The 21,164-nt window shown below is 41.1% G+C and overlaps 1 long non-coding RNA gene across 2 annotated transcripts in view; it reads left to right on the top strand.

Moving 5' to 3' along the window:
• Positions 1-21,164, top strand: part of LOC105609277 (uncharacterized) — a 64,761-nt gene that overhangs the window by 27,211 nt on the left and 16,386 nt on the right. For both annotated transcript variants that reach the window (XR_009599328.1, XR_009599327.1), the window contains exons 2-3: positions 6,784-7,010; positions 10,389-10,448. This is a non-coding gene — a long non-coding RNA (uncharacterized LOC105609277). The remainder of the gene's footprint in view (positions 1-6,783; positions 7,011-10,388; positions 10,449-21,164) is intronic.

Below are 21,164 nucleotides of genomic sequence, written 5' to 3'. Positions count from 1 at the left end.
AGAAAACATTGCTACAATTTATATCAGAGAATGTTTTGCCTATGTTCTCTTCTAGAAGTTTTATGGTGTTGTGTCTTATAGTTAAGTCTTTAAGCCATTTTGAGTTTATTTTTATGTATGATGTGAGGGTGTGTTCTAACACATTTGGCTGTTCAGCTTTCCCAACACCACTTGTTCAAGAGATTGTCATTTCCCCATTATATATTCTTGCCTCCTTTAACTGCAGATGTGTGGGTTTATTTCTGGGCTCTCTATTCTGTTCCATTGATCTATATGTCTGTTTTTGTGCCAATACCATGCTGTTTTGATTACTGTAGCTTTATAGTATTGTTTGAAGTCTGGAAGGGTGATGCCTCTAGCTTCGTTCTTTTTCCACAGGATTGCTTTGGCAGTTCTGGGTCTTTTTTGGTTCTGTATAAACTTTAGGATTATATATTCTAGTTGTGTGGAAAATGTCATGGTAATTTGATGGGAACCACATTAAATCTGTAGATTGCTTTGGGTAGTATGTCAATTTTTAACTATATTAAATCTTCTAATCCAAGAGCATGGGATATATTTCCATTTCCTTAAATAACCTTCAGTTTCCTTTATCAGTGTTTCATAGTTCTCAGCATGTAAGCCTTTCACCTCATTGGTTAGGTTTATTCCTAGTATTTTATTTTTTTTAATGTGATTTTTAAAGGGTTTCTTTAGTTCTCTTTCTGTATCTTATTGTTAGTATAGAGAAATTCTACAACTTTCTGTATATTAATCTTGTATCTTGCTACCATGCTGAATTTACTTATCAGTTCTAATAATTTTCTGTGTATGGAGTCTTTAGGGTTTTCTACATAGAGTACTGGTCATCTCATAAAATGAAAAATTTACCTCTTCCCTCCCAATTTGGATACTTTTTTTTCTTGTCTAATCACTATGGCTTGGACTTCTCATACTTTGTTAAATAGAGGTGGTGAAATGCCATCCTTGTCTTATTCTAGATTTTTAGTGAAAAGGCTCTCAGCTTTTCACCATTGAGTATTATGTTGGCTATGATTTGTCCTAAGTACTTTTATTATGTTGACATCTGTTTCCTCTACTCTCACTTTGGTAAGAATTTTTATCATGAATGGATGTTGAATTTTATCAAATGCTTTTTCTGCTTCTGTTGAAATGATCACGTGGTTTTTGTCTTTTGCTGATCTATATCACATAGATTTGCACATGTTGAACCATCCTGTGACCCTGGAGTAAATCTAACTTCATCATGGCATATGATCCTTTTTATGTGTTGTTAAATTCAGTGTACTAATATTTTGTTGAGAATTTTTGCATCTGTATTCATCAGTGATGTTGTTGTCAGTTGCCCAGTCACGTTTGACTCTTTGAGACCCCACAGACTGCAGCATCCTAAGCCGCCCTGTCCCTCAGCATCTCCCAAAGTTTGCCCAAGTTCATGTCCATTGCATCAGTGGTGCAATCCAGCTATCTCATCCCCTGATACCCTCTTCTCCTTCTGCCCTCAGTTTTTCCCAGCATCAGGGACTTTTCCAATGAGTCGGCTATTCGCATCAGATAACCAAAATGCTGGAGCTGCAGCATCAGTTCTTCCAATGAGTATTCAGGGTTGATTTCCCTTAAGATTGACTGGTTTAATCTTCTTGCTGTCCAGGGGACTTTCAGGAGTCTTCTCCAGCACTGCAGTACAAAGGCATCAATTCTTTGTCATTCTGCCATCTTTACGTTTCAGCTCTCACAACCATATGTGATCACTGGAAAGACCATAGCCTTGACTATATGACCTTTGTTGGCAGAGTAATGTTTCTGCTTTTCAACACGCTGTCCAGGTTTGTCACAGCTTTCCTGCCAAGAAGCAATTGTCTCCTGATTTCATGGCTCCAGTCACCATCTGCGGTGATTTTAGAGCCCCAAAAGAGGAAATCTGTCACTAGTTCCACATTTTCCCCTTCTATTTGCCATGAAATAGTGGGACTGGAAGCTATAATCTTACTTTTTAAAAAATATTTAGTGATATGGACCTGTAATTTTCTTTTTTGGTAGTATCTTTGTCTGGTTTTGTTATCAGGGTTTTGGTAGCTTCATACAATGACTTTGAGAGTGTTCCTTCCTCTTTAATCTTTTTCAAGAGATTGAGAGTATGTTTGGGTTTTTTTTTTTAATGTTTGGTAGAATTGCCCAGTCCTGGATTTTTGTTTGCATGGAGGTTTGTTGTGTTTTTTTTCTTCCACCTTGAAACACCAAATATTAATTATTTCATTATTTCTGTGGGTCATGAATTCAGTAGCAGCTTAGCTGATTTGGTGTGATTCAAAGTCTCTCATGGAGTTACTGGATGCATGCATGCTCATAAAGCCACCAGCACATAAATCCACGGGCGCTGCATCTCCTGAACTCACAGACTCAGGAACGTGCACAAAGTCCTGGTCCCAAAATCTGCCAGAGGGAGAACCCAACAGAGCTGCCTCCCTGGGCCCACAGTGGATTGCTGGTAACTGGCTCAGGTTTTACCCCTACCTCTGTGTGTTCATGCCCACAAAGTTAATAGAACCCACTGTGGCTGCAGCCTTGCCCACTGACAATGAGGCTGCTATGACAGTTCCAGGCTCCTTCTTCCCCATGTTGACAGTGGGGTTCCTATGGAGGATCAATGCTTTTTATGTCAGGTAATTTTTATTTTTTGGCAGCACATCTTTCAAACAGCAACATTTTTGAGCAGTATATTCAAGACCTTTGCTGGGTACCATGAAATATACAAAAAGATATAAAATTGGGTCATTGCACTCCAGGCAGCTGAAAGGACATGGTATGTTGCAGCAGAAAGAGAATGGGCCTCAGAGTCCTATTCCCTGGTTAAAATCCCTGCTTAGATTCATGTTAGTAGCTTCCTTAGCCAATTTACTTAACTTCTCAGAGACTCAATTGCTTTATCTGTAAAGCCCAGAGAAAATACCTAACTCTCAACATATTATTAAAATATGACTTTGAAACACCTATTTTAGTATCTAGATTCTAACACCTGCACAATGTGTTTTAAAAAAAGTTGGCAAGAAAATAATATCCCATGAAAATGTAGGCAGGAAATGCTTAGTGCTAAATTGATAACATAGATGCTCATTACTGTAGAATTCAAAGGAAGGAGATCATTTCTAGGAGAATGTGGTCATAGCATATTGATTGAAGAAAGAAGAACCAAAGCTGAATCCTGAAAGGGTAGTAGTTTGTGAAGAGAAGGGCATCACCACAGGAAAGGAGAGCCATGATGTGGACGCAAGTGTGAGCTGAAAATGTTTGGATATAGGCAGAACTGACTTGGAGTAGAGGACAGAAAATGGGAAAGGCAAATTATGGTCAAATTAAAGAGGGCATTGGAGAATGAAATGGCAACCTACTCCAGTATTCTTGCCTGGAAAATCCCAGGGACGGAGGAGCCTGGTGGGCTGCCGTCTATGGGGTTGCACAGAGTTGGACACGACTGAAGTGACTTAGCAACAGCAGCAGCAGAGAGGGCATTAAATGCCAGGCTAATGAGTTTGGGTTTTTCTCATAGGAAGCCTCTTTAGATTTATGAACAGGGTTATAATGTGATGGAAGTAGTGTTTTGGATTGATGACATTTTGGCAGCCAGCCATATGGTTTGGGGTCTGCAAGAGAGGCAAGAAGGTCAGAGTCTGTCTTAAACTGTAGGATAAACATTAGCTAATAAGGACATCTTCTAGGGTGCTGGCATTGGAAAGAGAATGGAATAGAAGAGAAAGTTGTGTTCATCATGAAAGTAAGAACTGAAAGACTTAATTTTGAGTAGATAATCCTAAATGGTGACAAGAAGGGAGCCTTCAGAGATGACATCCACATTTTTAAGCCCAGTGACTAGACAAGTAATAGCACCATTTGAACAAAAGCAGAGATGGAGAGCAGAGAAGAACAATGCTCTAGCAACTTGGAGAAAATATGATTCATTTATATTAACATAGTGCATTTAAAATAGAGGTGATACAATCTGGTGGAAAAGTTCCCCATTCAGTTGGAAATTCAATCCTGGTGCCAGGCGGGATGATGAGACTGAAGCTATAGAACTAAGATTCATTGGCAGCTAACAGTCGAAGACACGGGGTGAGAGACTTTCTATTGATAGCGGCAAAGTCTCAATGACTAAAACTTGGCATGTTCATAATTATTAAGAGCAGAAAATGGAGCTAGTGAAGAGAATGAAGAAAGGTCAGAAAGAATGGATAAGAACTAAATAATATTGTGCTTTGAAAGCCAAATGAGAGAAGAGGGTCAAAAAGAAGATGGGAACAGAAGATGAACCATGTCAGATACTGCAGAAAGGTTGATGAGAACAAGAAACTGATAATGTCAGTGGGTTCAGCTCTTATGAGATCAGTGGTCTTCCTGCATATGGGTTCAGAATGCTGGGAGGGCTGACTGCAGAACGAAAAAGAAGTACAAGATAGTGGTGGAAACTGAGGGTCCTGAGAGCAGACCACCTGGATTTCAACTGAGTCTCCAGGCTTGCTGTGTGATCTTGTGCGAGTTGTTTAACTCCTTTATGCCTCCATGTCTCCATCTGTAGAATAGAGATAGTAATGATAAAAACAGCAGCTAACTCTTGAGGTTTTTGTGAGGCTAAAGGACAATGTATATACATTGCCTAAGACAGTACAGGCACAGAGTAAGCACTCAAATACTATTTATCAGTGAAACCTTGAGTAGTCATTCATCAAATCCATTTCACCTGCTTTTACTAATCAATGTCATCTACAGTAGACTTGCATGTCCTCCAGGTGGAAAGTAGACTAAACACTAAGATATTTGCCTGAGTTGTTTTCCAGAAACTTGGAGTCAGCTCTGTCTGGTTCCAACTGAACTGAGTAAGACTGGATAAGACCACTGACCCTTCAGCTGGGCATGCGTGAGTATATGCTTAGTGATCTTTGGATGTTACAGAGCCAAAAACTCCACCCTCAGATCGTGCTAAATGCCGCCTTTATTTAATTTTTTCTTTTAAACATGCAGAGGCTTGTAGCTTAGGTAAGCCTGTGCACAACAATGATGACAGCGCATTTTCCTAATCACCTTTTCGCACACCCCAGACCACCCCGATTCTTTATTTTTTATCCCATAAGTGTCCCATGCCGCTTGATTTCTAGGAGACAGAGCTGAGACTGTCTCCCATCTCCTTGCTTGGCTTGCCTTGTGAATAAACCCCCTCTGCCACAGAGCTTGGTATCTTAGCATTTTAGCTTGCTGTACATCAGGCAAAATGAACCTGGTTGCATAACATCATTTCTTGTTATTAGCATTACTGTTACAGGAAGCGGAGACTGGGTGGTATTTGGTCAAGGGTCTTGGTAGGGAAAGCAGAAGTATAGTAGCAGGAGAGCTTGGGAGAGCTTCCCAGGCACAGGTGTGAGCATGTCTGCAGGCAGGTGGGAAGGGGAGGAGTAGAAACTGCAGGTACCAGGGAGGAGGAAACTGCAGGTACCAGGGAGGAGGAAACTGAAGGTACCAGGGAGGAGACAATGTGATGAAGCAGAGTCAGGAAGGGAAAGGAGAGAGTATGGAGTTCAGGATCCAGGTTGACTAATTATCCTGGGAAAGACAGGCTAGACACCACCTGAGACCATAAAAAGTCTACTCATATGGAGATGGAATTTTGAAGAGACTACAGGGAGAACAAGAAAACACACAGCAGCAAGCTTTTTTTCCCACCCAGCAAAGGAAGCACTGAGGCCTTGGCCAAACGTGAGAAGAACTGAGTGGATGAAGGTCTCTGCAAGCATTTGCAAAATTTCATAACATTCTGTTTTCAAGGTTAAACTTCTTCAGACATTTTTTTTTTAACTCCATAGTGGCTCCAAGTAGAAAGTAAAGAACAAAGGGTTAAAAGCAATTAGAAAATATTGTAGGATTAGTCTAGTACCATCCAGCAGTATGGATGAGAGAGCTGTCAGTGGAAACCAGCCCTCAGCCTGGTAAGTCCGCGACCCTTCTGTTGGGAGACAAACCGAGGAGGAAAAGGCTGGCTTCTCAAAGCCTCTTCAAGGTCTTTTTAGATCTGTTCTAAAGAGCTCTTCTTTTTTACCTAGAGTAACATTTGATATTGAGTAGTCTGCCAGGTTTAACTTTTCTTGGGAAACACAAATTGTCAAACCATGTTGCTTTCTCAATTAAAAAAAAAAAAAGAATTTTCACCAGAGTTTGTATCTAGGGTAAACAGGGGAACTAAGTCTGATGGTTTCATCCTTCATTTCCCAAATCATCATTCTGGGGTAGTTGAAAGAGAGCATACAGTCATTTTTCGGACTGGTGCTGGGATAGTCAGATTGGTAGCTGTATGTGCCCACACCTGCTTTCTGCATTCTCTCTTTGCAATAAATTAAATTAAAAATAAATTAAAATAAATTAAATTTCTTTTGGTGCAACAGCTTCAAATATTAAACCAGAAATTGTGGAGGAAAGAGTTTGTCCTGCCGGGCTATAAGCCTGTTTGATCCCAAGGGAATATGGGCATTTCAGATGCTATAAACAAGCAGAGGAAAATTCTGATGAAGATAAAGTGCTATGTGCCACAGTTCGTTATTCCGAGCAGCTTTGAGGCTGCCAGGACAATAGACTCACTTCTGTTTTTGCCATCAGGATTGCTCTGGAGATGGCTTATTTGTAAAAGGAGCAGGATCAAGGCTATGCATTCATTTGTAAAAGATGCCACCACACACATTCTGCAGCTAATACCGTGTTCATGAACTTTACCTGTGACTAAATACGTTTCATTTCTTACAGCTGAGCTTCAGTAATTGGTTTTTGCAGCCACAAACACATCCAGCAAGGAAGATGTGGAAGCCCAGGGCTCTCTCACTCTGCTTTTTGAAATGGCTTTTGCTGCAGATGGGAAATGCCATCCCAGCTCCGAGTTGGCAGGTCCTGAGGTCAAACCTTACAGAGCTGGCACCTAAAAACCCCAAGGCAAGGAGGAGCAGGTGGCTTTGGAAGAGTAAATGACCCTGAAGGTAAGCAACAGGGACGGGGAGAAGCAAACGACAGTGGGAGGAAAGTGGTGGATAGGGAGTCTGCAGAAATGAGCCTCCCATCTCCAGCACACAGCAGCTCCATGTTCTGTGTTTTCCCAGGTCCCTGCAGTCATGGAGGTCTCCAAGTGCCCACTAGGCCACAAAGTCATATAGCATAACCAAGTCCAGGCTAAACTACCGTTGGGAATTGAAGAATCATCATGCTGTTTGGAATTTGGCTGTGAAAAGGAAATGTGGGCTCATCCAGTGAATTGATTAGTTAATCCATTCAGAAAAAATTAAGAAGCATTTGCTTTGGCCTTGAAAGTGCTAAATTATACACTTCAACAGTTTGGTTCACTGTGTCCCACATTTCCAAGAGAATTAGATTAGTTGGTATAACCCTGATATCTACACATAAAATTGACACTAAAATAAGCACCAGGATTCCAGAAATGCATCAATGAGATATGCAGAATAATCATATTTTTTACTTTCTGGATTACTAGCTCTAGAGACAATTATGATGTAAGGAAATTGCCTTAAATTGCCTCATCCCCTTCCCTTACTCTCTTCTCCTCCACCTACTGAGACATTTACCATCTCTGGCTTTTTCCCTTCTGCCTGACACAACCTGTGTGGGCATCATTACAGCCCAATCTTTCACAGTCTCTACCCCACAAATCACCTTTTAAAAATATTTCCATCTTATATTAATAGCTATGGGTTGAGGAATTATTTTCCCAGTGCTATTTATGTTTTCAAAGCTCCTTAATTATGATAGAAAGTCACATACAGAAGCAAACCCAGGAAGGAGATTTTGGGGGACAGGAGGGTTATTCTCAGGACATTTTAAATCATATAAATGTCTGAACACCGTTATCTGCCTCTCATTCTCACTTTTCATTGTTTTGTTTTCATTAGCCATGGAACCTACTATGTATAAAGCCACAGAGCCTCCAAGATAGAGGGAGGAGCATAGTCTTTGTGAAACTGTGGGTGATAATTAGTCAAATCCATTTCACCTGCCTTCACTAATCAAAGTTGTTTTAAGACTTGCCTGTCCTCCCAGCGGCACATAAACAATAAGATGTTTGCCTGTGTTATTTTCTAGGAACTTGAAGTCAGCTGTGTCTTGATCAAGATGAGCTTGTTAAAAGTGTGATTATTTTGCATATCCCATTGATGCTTTTTTGGAATCTTGGTGCTTATTTTAGCATTAATTTTATGTGTGGATATTAGGGTTATAGCAACACGGACCCTCCCCAACTGGGCATGCACAAGTGTTTGAGCTCAATGACCTTTGACATCAAAGAACCTCAAACTCTGCCCTTAGAACATGTATGGGCCTGTAGCCTGGTTACACCTGCATAGAATCCCAAGCCAATTTACCTTGGGGCAGGCTGATTTTGAGATTTGTTCTCCTGTGTCCTCGCTTGGCTGCCTTGTAAACAAACCCTCTCTTTTGCAAACCTCAGTATCAGAGTGTTGGCTTGCTGCTTGTCAAGCAAAATGCACCTGGTTTGGTTACAGTTGCCTCAGAGAGGCTCATAATCTGGTAGAAAAACAGCTCTTTAAACAATCAATAATTGTGTGATTTAGTAACTGCTGAAGTAAAGTATGGTCAGGGTTTCATGAAAACTCCAGGAAGGAGATTCTGCCTCTTTAAGGAGGAAAAGATATCAGTGTTGTTAAGATTTGAGTCAGTATTTTTAAAAATTAGAAAATTGGCCTGACTGCTAAGGGCATAAACATGGATTCAGCAAGTAACTCAGGATCATTCTGGAAGAAAAACACCCGGTTGGCCTTTGACCCACTGTGCCAAATTATTTCATCTACTGATAAAACCTAGAGATTTGAGGACCCTGGCTATCAGGCAGCTCTTCAGTGGAGAGAGAGTAGAGGGCTTTGCTGGTGTCCTCAGAGCACAGAGGTTGGGCTGTGAGCACACTGAGGGCTTGGCCCTGGTGAGAGATTCATTTTTGAGTGTGTAGTAGTAAATGAAAGTGGAGTCTGGCTGCTCACCACTCAAAAGTCAATAAAGAGGCAAGATTGGTGGAAAGGAAAGTTTGCTTTATTTCAGATGCTAGCATGGGGATGGGGGGCAGACTCCTGTCCAAAAGCTGACTCCCTTCACACTTTGTCAGTCAGCAAGAGCTTTTATAGATGGGGAGAGGGGGCAACATGCAGAAATAGCACAGTCAGCTCAGATAGTCATCTTGAAATTCGTCATCGGTGGTCCGACAAGCATCACCTTGATTGTTGTAAGTACAGTTAATTTTTTGTTCCAGGGTCGGTTTGTTCCCATTTCTTTGAGGCCAGGTCTCAGAATTGTGTAAAATGAAGTAGTTTATGTCATGGCTTTGATTTGGTCATCATGTAGTTAGTTAACTTCTTTCATCTGGTAGGGGTCTCAGAACCCATTAGACAGCTCACAGGATATAGCTCAGATTATCGTCTATGACCCCTGAGGAGGAACTAAAGGTCCTTAACTGTGCTTAGTGACTAAACTATAATTATTTATTCTTGTTGGACTGTTTTCCTTTGTTTGTGCATTTTTTCACTTCTCTGATTAGACTTATTCTCTGGCTAAAGATTTTTTCACAGACAGAAGGCAGGTGGGAAAACATGGTCAGGGAAAGAACCATAGGGTCCTGCTCTGTTTCATAGTTAGAACCAGGAATACTTCTCCCAGATGTTCAGCAGGCTATAAATGAGAGCTCCTGATTGGATTTAAAACCAATAGTCCAGCACTCCGGACTCATCAGTTTAGACTTGCGTTCAGTTCCATCCTGTCTCTGACACAGGAGATCTGATGAATTTGGGCGTGTGCTATAAAGGCACAAAAAGAGAATCAAATTGAGTTTTTTCTCCACTTCTGTTTGCTTGGGTATTAGGTGCTGTGAGTATAATATAAAATCCTCCCTGCCTTTTCTTTTTCTCACATTCTTTGAAACGACTATCCTCTGGAACCCAGGCTTGATCCCTGGATACCATATTTGAGATGGTCGAATGTCACAGTTAAGACCGCATGCAGGCTTTTGGATACAGATGCTGCTGCTGCTAAGTCGCTTCAGTCGTGTCTGACTCTCTGCAACCCCATAGACGAAAGCCCACCAGATTCCCCCGTCCCTGGGATTCTCCAGGCAAGAACACTGGAGTGGGTTGCCATTTCCTTCTCCAATGCATGAAAATGAAAAGTGAAAGTGAATTTACTCAGTCGTATCCGACTCTTCATGACCCCATGGACTGCAGCCTACCAGGCTCCTCCACTTCACGTATATAAGGCACTTAAACGTATACCTGGTAGATTGTGAACGGTCTGTACATTTGACTTTTATCCTTCCGACTGCTGAGCACACTAATATTTCATTCCAGATTGCTGGAAGGAGGACCTGTGACAAATTCAAAGAACCATCAAGGATATCCTGGACACAGGTAGGGGCGATGACCCCCTTGTTCCCCTCTCAGGACTGGGAAGCAGGGACTTTTGGTGAGCTTATAATGCAGACAGCCTGAGAGGGGCAGTTCTTTTTATAGCTGCCACCTATGAGGTAAGATGTGACCAAGTGTGCTGCCTGTTTCAGATCCCTTGGTGTGGGTGGGTGGAGAGTGGACTGATTCGGCTATGGGGAAAGAAACATGGGATCAGCTTTAGGCAGCTTCGGAAAAGACTTAAAGGGATCCTGCATGTTCTGCTATGATCCAGACCAGCAGGCAGGGTTCTGAAAATAAGCCATACTAAGGAATAGTCTATGTGCAGGGTTGGCCTGTGCTTTGTGCCATGGTTCTCGGTTGTGGTGTAGGACCTGTGATCCAGGCATGTATACTTTCAATCCATTCTCCTCCTCTTCTTCTCCACTGACTTAATCCTGACTTATTATTCCCCTAGAGTCTTCAGTTTCAGTCGCTCAGTCGTGTCCGACTCTTTGCAACCCCATGAATCGCAGCACACCAGGCCTCCCGGAGTTCACTCAGACTCTTAGGGCACCTTATATCTGCCTGGCTGTCCCACTGCTAGCCCCTCTGCTTCCAGTCCACTTGTCCAGGGTTGTGAGATGGATCTTTCTGAGCATTGTTCTGATCACATCAATTTCCTACTAAAAACCTTCCATTTCTTACCTACTGGGCCAGCAAGTATCCTAAGTGAGCAAAGTGGACCAGACAAGACGAAAGAGGCACGCTTCAGATCTGAAAGCTTGGAAACATTCCTAACTTCCATAAGGAGAGGCATTTCCTCCCATTTATTTTGATAGTGGAGGCTTCCTAAATCTACAGTTTATATCCCACTTTTAGTTCACACTTTGTATGAGAAATATCACTTCATTCTTAACTGTTTTAAGAAAAACAACCCTGCCAGTCAAATGATTGTTTTAGGATGTTGGTTAGATGGCATAAATGGAGATCGTAGTACAGTGGCTAGCTGAAGATGGGAGATTTATTTATAATTCACATGAAGGTGTATGTTGGTAGGTGGTCTGGTTATGGGGATTAGCATGTTCTGTTCCATGCAGTTGTATTGGGACCCTAGTCTCTTTTGTTCCCAACAGTGGTTCTCAATGTCTTAATCAAGGACTTTTGGGGCATCCCTGAGAGTTTCAAGGGTTTATAATATCAAAATTAATTTTTAGTGAGGTATAGTTGATACACAGTATTATATTATTTTCAAGCATACAGTGTACTAATGAAAATTTTATATATTCAATTTAAAATAATCATAAAATATTGGCTATATGTACAATATATGCTTGTAGCTTTTTTGTACTTAGTATCTTGTACCTCTTAATCCTCTAACCCTATCTTGTGCCTTGTCCCTCCCTCTCCCCATTGGGAACCACTCGTTTCTTCCCTATATCCGAGTCTGTTTTCCTATATATATGTGTTTTTCTGATTCTACATATAAGTAATGGCATACAGTATACGTCTTTCTCTGACTCATTTCAATAAGCATAACTTACTCAGTAAGCATGGACTGCCTAGTGCAGGGATTAATAATTAGCCGCCTGTTGCTCTGGCTAAGCCATGAAAAAATCACCATGGGAGAAGAATATAAGCAAAATATAGCAATATAGCAAAACCCAAATAAAAGTACATTGGGTTGATCAGTTGGGGTTGTCATGCCCTGCTAAGCTAAGGCAAAACATAATGTGGACCTTGGAACGCCAGGTCATTGCCAGTTCAGAGCACTGCTGTGCACACATGAAAATGTTTTCCCCAGGCATATGTGGGTCTATGACCTCCAGCTAGGTGATAGCCCTTGTACAAGAAAATAACAAAGATAGTTTAAAGTAATCAATAAAATGGGAGACGTGACCAGGGACACAGGAGGCTGACTTCAGTGTAACACAACAGATACTTTCTGCTTGCCAAGATGCTAAATGAAAGTGATGTAGTTCCAAGCAACAGGGCTCTTGACCAAGAGGTCTTGAGTCCCCCAGTCCCATCTTTAAAACTTTAATTCTGTCTCTAGTTTCTTTTTCCCAAACTGTGCATCGACCACTTTCAATCCCTACCTGCTGTGCTGGCTGCAGCAGCCTAGGTCCATGCACATTGTTACAAGTGGTAGAATTTCATTCATTTTCGTGACTGAGTAATACTCCATTGTGAGTACTCTTGCCTGGAAAGTCCCATGGACGGAGGAGCCTGGTAGGCTGCAGTCCATGGGGTCGTGAAGAGTTGGGCACTACTGAGCAACTTCACTTTCACTTTCATACACTGGAGAAGGAAATGGCAACCCACTCCAGTATTCTTGCCTGGAGAATCCCAGGGACAGGGGAGCCTAGTGGGCTGCCGTCTATGGGGTTGCACAGAGTCGGACATGACTGAAGTGACTTAGCAGCAGCAGCAGCAGCATATACCATCTCTTAATCCATTCGTCTATCAATAGCACTTTGGTTTTTTCTGTATCTTGGCTATTGTAAATACACTCCTATGAACATTCGCGTGCATGTATCTTTTTGAATGAGTGTTTTCGAGGTTGTTTTTTTTTTTTTATGCATACCCAGGAGTGTAATTGCTTAAATCAGATGATAGTTGTATTTTTTGTTTTTTGAGGAACTTCTACACTGTTTTCCATAGTGGCTGCACCAATTTATATTCTCACCAACAGTGTAGGAGGATTCCCTTTTCTTTATACCATTTCCAGGATTTGATGATAGCCATTGTAACAGGTCAGAGAAGGCAATGGCACCCCACTCCAGTACTCTTGCCTGGAAAATCCCATGGATGGAGGAGCCTGGTAGGCTGCAGTCCATGGGGTTGCTAAGAGTCGGACATGACTGAGTGACTTCACTTTCACTTTTCACTTTCATGCATTGGAGAAGTAAATGGCAACCCACTCCAGTGTTCTGGCCTGGAGAATCCCAGGGACAGGGGAGGCTGGTGGGCTGCCGTCTATGGGGTCGCACAGAGTCGGACACAACTGAAGCTACTTAGCAGCAGCAGCAGCACTGTAACAGGTGTGAGGCGATTTCTCACTGTGGTTTTGATTTGCATATCCATGATTAGTAATGTTGAGAATCTTTTCATGTGCCTGTTGGCCATCTGAATGTCTTCTTTGAGTTCCTCCTGTGTTTTAATCAAGTTTTTTCTTAATTAATTGTATGGGTATTGACTCCTTATTTGTCATATCATTTGCAAGTACTTTCTCCCATTCAGCAGGTTGTTCATTTTTGTCAAAGATTGCATTTGCTGAATAAAAGCTTTTAAGTTTAATTGGGTTCCATTTGTTCATTTTTGCTCTTATTTCCTTTGCCTTCAGTTCAGTTCAGTCGCTCAGTCGTGTCCAACTCTTTGCAACCCCATGAATCGCAGCATGCCAGGCCTCCCTGTCCATCACCAACTCCCGGAGTTCACTCAGATTCACCTTCATCGAGTCAGTGATGCCAGCCAGCCATCCCATCCTCTGTCGCCCCCTTCTCCTCCTGCCCCCAATCCCTTCCAGCATCAAAGTCTTTTCCAGTGAGTCAACTCTTTGCATGAGGTGGCCAAAGTACTGGAGTTTCAGCTTTAGCATCATTCCTTCCAAAGAAATCCCAAGGCTGATCTCCTTCAGAATGGACTGGTTGGATCTCCTTGCAGTCCAAGGGACTCTCAAGAGTCTTCTCCAACACCACAGTTCAAAAGCATCAATTCTTCGGCATTCAGCCTTCTTCACAGTCCAACTCTCACATCCATACAGGACCAATGGAAAAACCATAACCTTGACTAGATGGACCTTAGTCGGCAATGTCTCTGCTTTTCAGTATGCTATCTAGGTTGGTCATAACTCTTCGTCCAAGGAGTAAGCATCTTTTAATTTCATGGCTGCAGTCACCATCTGCAGTGATTTTGGAGCCCCAAAAAACAAAGTCTGACACTGTTTCCACTGTTTCCCCATCTATTTGCCATGAAGTGATGGGACCGGATGCCATGATCTTCGTTGTCTGAATGTTGAGCTTTAAGCCAACTTTTTCACTCTCCTCATTCACTTTCATCAAGAGGCTTTTTACTTCCTCTTCACCTTCTGCCATATGGGTGGTGTCATCTGCATATCTGAGGTTATTGATATTTCTCCTGGCAATCTTGATTCCAGCTTGTGTTTCTTCCAGCCCAGCGTTTCTCATGAGGTACTCTGCATATAAGTTAAATAAGCAGGGTGACAATATACAGCCTTGATGTACTCCTTTTCCTATTTGGAACCAGTCTGTTGTTCCATGTCCAGTTCTAACTGTTGCTTCCTGACCTGCATACAGATTTCTCAAGAGACAGGTTAGGTGGTCTGGTATTCCCATCTCTCTCAGAATCTTCCACAGTTTATTGTGATCCACACAGTCAAAGGCTTTAGCATAGTCAATCAAGCAGAAATAGATGTTTTTTCTGGAACTCTCTTGCTTTTTCCATGATCCAGACCACAAAAAGTATTGCCAAAATTTATATCTAAGAGTTCTCTGCCTATGTTCTAGAAATTTTAGAGCTTCAGGTCTTACATTTAGATCTTTACTCAGTTTTAAGTTTATTTTTGTATTGGTGTGAGGAAATGCTCTAAGCTTATTCTTTTACACGTAGCTGTTCAGTTTTCTCAGCACCACTTATGAAAGTGACTGTCTTTTCTGCATTGCATATTCTTGCCTCGTTTGTTGTTGATTTATTGACTGTAAGTGTGTGGGTTTATTTCTGGACTCTATTCCATAGATCTGTATGTCTGGGTTTGTGTCAGTACCATACTGTTTTGAATATTGTAACTTTGCAGTATAGTCTGAAGTCAGGGCACATCATACCTACAGTTTGTTCTTTTTTTATCAAGATTGCTTTGAAATGTGGGGTCTTTTGTTGTTCAAAATAAACTTTAGGATCATGTGTTCTAGTTCTATGAAAAATGTCCTCAGTATTTAGATAGGGATTGCATTAAATCTATAGGTTTCTTTCTATAGTATAGCCATTTTGATAATATTGATTCTTCCAGTCCAAGAGCATGGGATATCTTTCCCTTTTTACCATCAGTTTCCTTCATCAGTGTTTTATAGTTTTAAGTGTATAGATGGCTCACCTCCTTGGTTAAGTTTTTCCTTAGTTTTTTTTTTTTTTAATTCAGTTTTAAAAGTTACTGTTTTGGGGGTGGGTTTTTTATATTTATTTATTTTTTTTGCTTTCTCTTTCGGATAGTTCATTATTAGCTCATAGAAAAGCAACAGATTTATGTATATTAATCTAGCATCCTACAACTTTACAGAATTCATTTATTCTAACAGTTTTTGTTTTGTGAAAGACTTAGTATGTTATTCACAAATAGTGACAGTTTTGCTTCTCTTCCTTTCCAATTTAGATGCCTTTTATTTCTTGTCTGATTGCTGTGACTGGCAATATTGTGTTAAATAGAAGTGGCAAGCATGAGCATTTCTATCTTGCTATTAATTTTAGAGGAAAGACTTTTAGCTTTTCACTGTTGAGTAGGATGTTAGCTGTGAATGTATTAGTCCATTTGCCATAAGTGGACTTTATTTTGTTGAGATATGTTCCCTTTACATGATTTTTGAAGGTTTTTTTTTTATCATGAATGAATATTGAATTTTGTCAAATGCATTCTCTGTATCTGTTGAGATAATGATGTGATTTTTATCCTTTTTGTTGCCTTGGTGTGTAATGTTGTCTTTTTGTGAATATTGAACCATCCCCGCATCCCTAAAATAAATCCCACTTAATCAAGATGTATAATCCTTTTTGTATATTGTGTGTGTATATATGTCAATATATATTTATATATAAAATCAGTTTACTAATATTTTGAGGATATTTGCATCTATATTCATCAGAGATATAGGCCTGTAATTTTCTTTCTCTTTTCTCTTTTTTGGTGGTGTCTTTTTTTTTTTTGGTTTGAGTATTGGGATAATGGTGGACTTACAGAATGAATTTGGGAATGTCTGTCCTCTTCAATTTTTTTGAATAGTTTGAGAATATTAGCTCTATTTTGTTACAAGTCTACTGTCAAGCTATAGAATTCTGGCCTTTTTTTTGCTGAGAGTTTTTTTTAATTACAAATTCAATTTCACTACTAGTGATCAGTTGATTTCAATTGTCTTTCTGATTCAGTCTTGGAAGGTTGAATGTTTCTAGAAATTTGTACATTCCTTCTAAGTTGTTTAAATTGTTGGCATATAACTGTGAATGGTGTGCTCTTACAATTTTTTGTATCTCTGGTGTTGATGGTTGTTTTTCCTGTCATTTCTTATTTTGTTTATTCGGGTCCTCTCTCTTTTCTTCTTGAAGATCCTAGCTAAAGTTTGTCAATTTTGTTTATCTTTTCCAATAAACAGCTATTAATTTCACTGATCATTTTCTGTTGTTTGTTTAGTTTCCATTTTATTTAGCTCCTCTCTGATCTTATTTCCTTCTGCTGACTTTGGCTTCATTTGTTCTTTCTCTAATTTCTTTAGAAATTAGATGGTAGAAAGTTAGATGGTAGATTTAGATTGTGTATTTGAAGTTTTTCTTTTTTCTTGAGGTAGGCCTATGTTTCTGTAAACTTCCTTCCTAGAAATGCTTTTGTTGTGCCAGCTGCGATTCATGGGGTTGCAAAGAGTTGGACACGACTGAGCAACTGAACTGATACGTTTTGGAAAGTTGTGTTTCCATTTCTGTTTGTCTCAAGATGGTTTTGCATTTCCTCTTTGATTTCATCACTGACCCATTGGTTTTATAGTATTTATAGAATGTTGTTAGTATCCATGTGTTTGTGCTTTCTCATTTTTCTTTCTGTAATTAACATAGTTTCATACCATTCTGGTTGAAAAAAATGTTTGATATAATTTCTGTGCTATCAAATTTGTCTAAAATAGTTTCATGGCCTAGCATGTCATCTATCCTTTAAGTGCACATAGTGCATTCTTCAGAATGTGTATTCTACTGTGTTTTAGATGGAAGATCCTATAGATATCTAAGTCTAACTGGTCTATTTTGTCATTTACTTAAGTCATTTATTCATATTTTATTTACATTATTTATGTCAGTTATTATTTATGTCATTTATTTAAGACCTTCTTGACTGATTTTTTTCCCCTAGATGATCTCTCCATTAGTATAAGTAGTATATTAAAGCCCCCTACTATTACTGTGGGCTTCCCTTGTAGCTCAGCTGGCAAAGAATCCACCTGCAATGAAGGAGGCCTGGGTTCGATCCCTGGGTTGGGAAGATCCCCTGGTGAAGGGAAAGGCTACCCACTCCAGTATTCTGGCCCAGAGAATTCCATGGACTGTATAGCCCATGGGGTCGCAATGAGTCAGACACAACTGAGCGACTTTCACTCTCACTATTACGGTATTACCGTGAATTTCTCCCTTTATGTCTGTCAGTGTTTGCTTTATGTATTTAGATGCTCCTGTATTGGGTGCATATTTGTTAAGTATAACACCCTCTTCTTGTATTGATCCCTTTGTCATTATATGATGCCCTTCTTTGTCTTTATTACAAACTTTAAGGGCTATTTTGTCTGATGTGAATGTTACTACCACTGTTTTTTAATATCTTTTTTCATCCCCTCACTTTTAGCCTGTGTGTCTCTTTAGCTTTGAAATGAATGTCTTGTATGCAGCATATGGATAGGTTTTGTTTTTTTATCCAATCAGCCACCCCATGTCTTTTGGAGCATTTAGTCCATTGACATTTAAAGTAATTATTCACAGGTGTGTACTTATTACTATTTTATTGCTTGTTCTCTGGTTATTTTTAGTTCTTCTCTGTTCATTTATTTCCCTGTAGTTTGATTTTCATTAGTGATATGCTTATATTCTTTTCATTCTAGTTTAGTATTGTAGTTTATTGACGTGTAGTTACCACAAGGTTCATAAATGTTAACCTATAAACTCTATCTACTCATTTTAGACTGTTACTTTAAGCTCAAACACATTCTAAAAGATCTGTTTTTTGTTCCCCTCCTTCACATTTTGTGATGTCATATTTTATATCTTCATGTTTATCCCTTCACTATTTTTTGCAGTTACACTTTTACATTTTTTTGTCTTTTAATCTTCATATTAGCTTGTTTAAGTGTTTGATCCTCAGCCCTTACTATGTATTTGCCTTTCCTAATAGAATTTTTCCTTTCTTTAGATCTTACTTTTTGTTATAGCCATTTCTTTTCTGCTTAGAGAAGACCATTAACATTTCTTTTAGGGTAGGTTTTGTATTGATGAACTGTTAGTTTTGTTTGTCTGAGAAGTTCTTTATCTCTCTCTCAGTTCTGAATGATGGTATTGCTGGGTAGACTGTTCTAGGTTGCAATTGTTTCCCTTTCAGCACTTTGACTATATCAGCACTCCCTTCTGACCTGCAAAGCTTTTGTAAAGAAACCAGTTGATAACCTTAGGAAGCTTCCTTGCACATGACTTTGGTTTTTCTCTTGCTGCTTTTAGAATTCTCTAGCTTTTGCCATTTTAGCTGTTATGTTTTGGTGTGGGTCTGTTTGAATTCATTTTGTTCTGGACGCTCTATGCTTCCTGTACTTAAATGTAGTGTTTCAAGCTTGTGAAGATATTAGCCATAATCTCAAATACTTTGTCTACCCCTTTTCTCTCTGCTTTCCTTCTGGGACCCCTGTAATAGGAGTATTGGTATGCTTGATGTTATCCCAGAGATATTTTAAACGATCTAATCTTCCAGGTCATTTTTGCATTCTTCCTTATCCCTTGTTCTGCTGTCAATTCCTTCTAGTATGTTTTTCACTTCAGTTATTGTATTCTTCAGTTCTGACTGGTTGTTTTTAATAGTTTCTAGCTCCTTGTTAAAAGTCCCACTGTGTTCATCTAATTCAGTTAGCATTCTTATTACTAATGCTTTGAACTCTTTATCTGGTAAGTTGTTTGTTTCTGTTTCATTATGTTTTCAGGGATTTTTCTCTTGTTTTTTCAGTTGAGACTAGTTTCCTGTTTTCTCATTTTGCTTAACCTTCTGTGTCTCTATGAATTTAGGTGAAACAGTTAACAGTTACAGTCTTGTAGTGGTGTCTATATGTGGAAGCATCCCTATTACAGTCTGCCTGTGCCCAGTGGCTTTGGTAGAAGAGCTGGATTTGACATGAATACAAGTCACATCTTACATCAGGGTGTGCTGGCAGCTATCACCTTAGTATGATGTGGGGCTGAAGATGGAGTGGTACTTGAGCCAGATCCAGGGGTGATGCAAGGAGGCCCCTCTGCTCAGAGGCCATCCCCTATCAAAGGCAGATCCAGGCCCTGGACTCAAATTGTTGGAGCAGAAGCCCTGAGGGTCAGGTCCAAGCTGGCTCCACTCTCTTTAAATGTGACCTCCCCTCCACCCCAGCACCGGCACCCGTGGCCCTGGCAGCAGCAGTGCTGAAGCATGAGGACCGTGAGGGCTCTCAGCTTGTGACAAGGCATGGGCTGCGGTGGTCTAGCCTCAGATAATGGTCCAGGCTGCTTTTGATGGGCTGCCTGTGCAAGCACCAGTTAGTAGCTTCCTCAGCCCTGTTCAGTGCTTCGGGTCTGAGTCTCTTCATCCCTCGCATCTGATGTCTCCCTCAGCATCTGCCACCCCACCCTGGTGTGGAGCTGCACTGTGGGGCAGGCAGGGCTGTGTGAACTTGGCATGTGTTGGTGCGTGCTCTGCGGTGGTCCAGCTGCCATCAGAGATCAAGAATGTTTCTGAAGTGCTGTGTGAGCACCAGTAATGGCTGCCATCATCCTGCTTAGATGCTGCTTTAGGTCTGAGCTGCCCGTGCGTCCCAGGGCCCAGCACTCTTCTTTGTCATGATGGCTCTTGCTTCAGTGTGGAGTTACGATTTATTACATTGGGCTAAAGAGTTCACTGGGCTCAGGCTGGAGGCACACAGGGCTGATCACAGGGAATCAGGCAGCCACCTTGGCAGTTTTTAGTCTAGCTTCTCTGCCCTATCTCAGCAGCAAGCAAACATGCATGTGTTTCTCTTGAGTGGCGTCTGAGCTTCCTACCACCCTCCTGTTAGTTTCACAGCATTCCAACCAGTCAAGAGGGCTCATCTTCCCACCTACCAGAAGCTCCAAAACCTCTTACCCTTCCATCTCCTCCAGCCAGCTAGACGGGCTGAGCATGGGCCTGGGCCATCCAGAGCACCAAAGGGAACCTGAGCTCTTCTGCCTCCAAGCCATGTTTGAGGCCCTTCTTACCCGGTTTGACCAGTGCAGCCAGGCCACAGAGGATGTCTGCCAGAGGAATTGGTGGTTGCATAACCTGCGTGACTGCAGGAATAGTGGGCCCCTAGCCTCACTCCACACAGGCTCCTCCCCAGGCCTGCAGCCAGTCTGCCCAGCCACCTTGCCCAGGCCAGCAGAGGCACTGGCCTGGCTACAGGCCCCAGCAGGGCATCCTTGCAGGCCAAGAACAAGATCCACTCAGCAGCATTTAGCTCCAAGGGACCTGGGCTCATGCCTTTCCTAGGGTGGGCCTAGGGCTTCACTCTGGTTCCTGGGAGGCAGAGCAGACAGCACTCAGTATTATTAATACTGCCACGCAGGTTTTGAGTCAAGCAGAACAGCTTCAGCCCAAAAACTGGGGTGCCCAGCGTGCGGCTCAAACTACTCACTCACCGTGGTGGATCCCCTCCCGAGTAATCTCGCTTTTCCTCTGAGTCCCCTCCCAAGGGCACAGGTTCCAACCTGGTCCTTTCTTGTCCCTTTGTACTT

This window comes from Ovis aries, chromosome 2, assembly GCF_016772045.2.
Source record: "Ovis aries strain OAR_USU_Benz2616 breed Rambouillet chromosome 2, ARS-UI_Ramb_v3.0, whole genome shotgun sequence".
Taxonomy (NCBI): Eukaryota; Metazoa; Chordata; class Mammalia; order Artiodactyla; family Bovidae; genus Ovis; species Ovis aries.
Note: the sequence above shows the minus strand (reverse complement) of the source record. Positions and strands in the feature narration are given on the sequence as shown.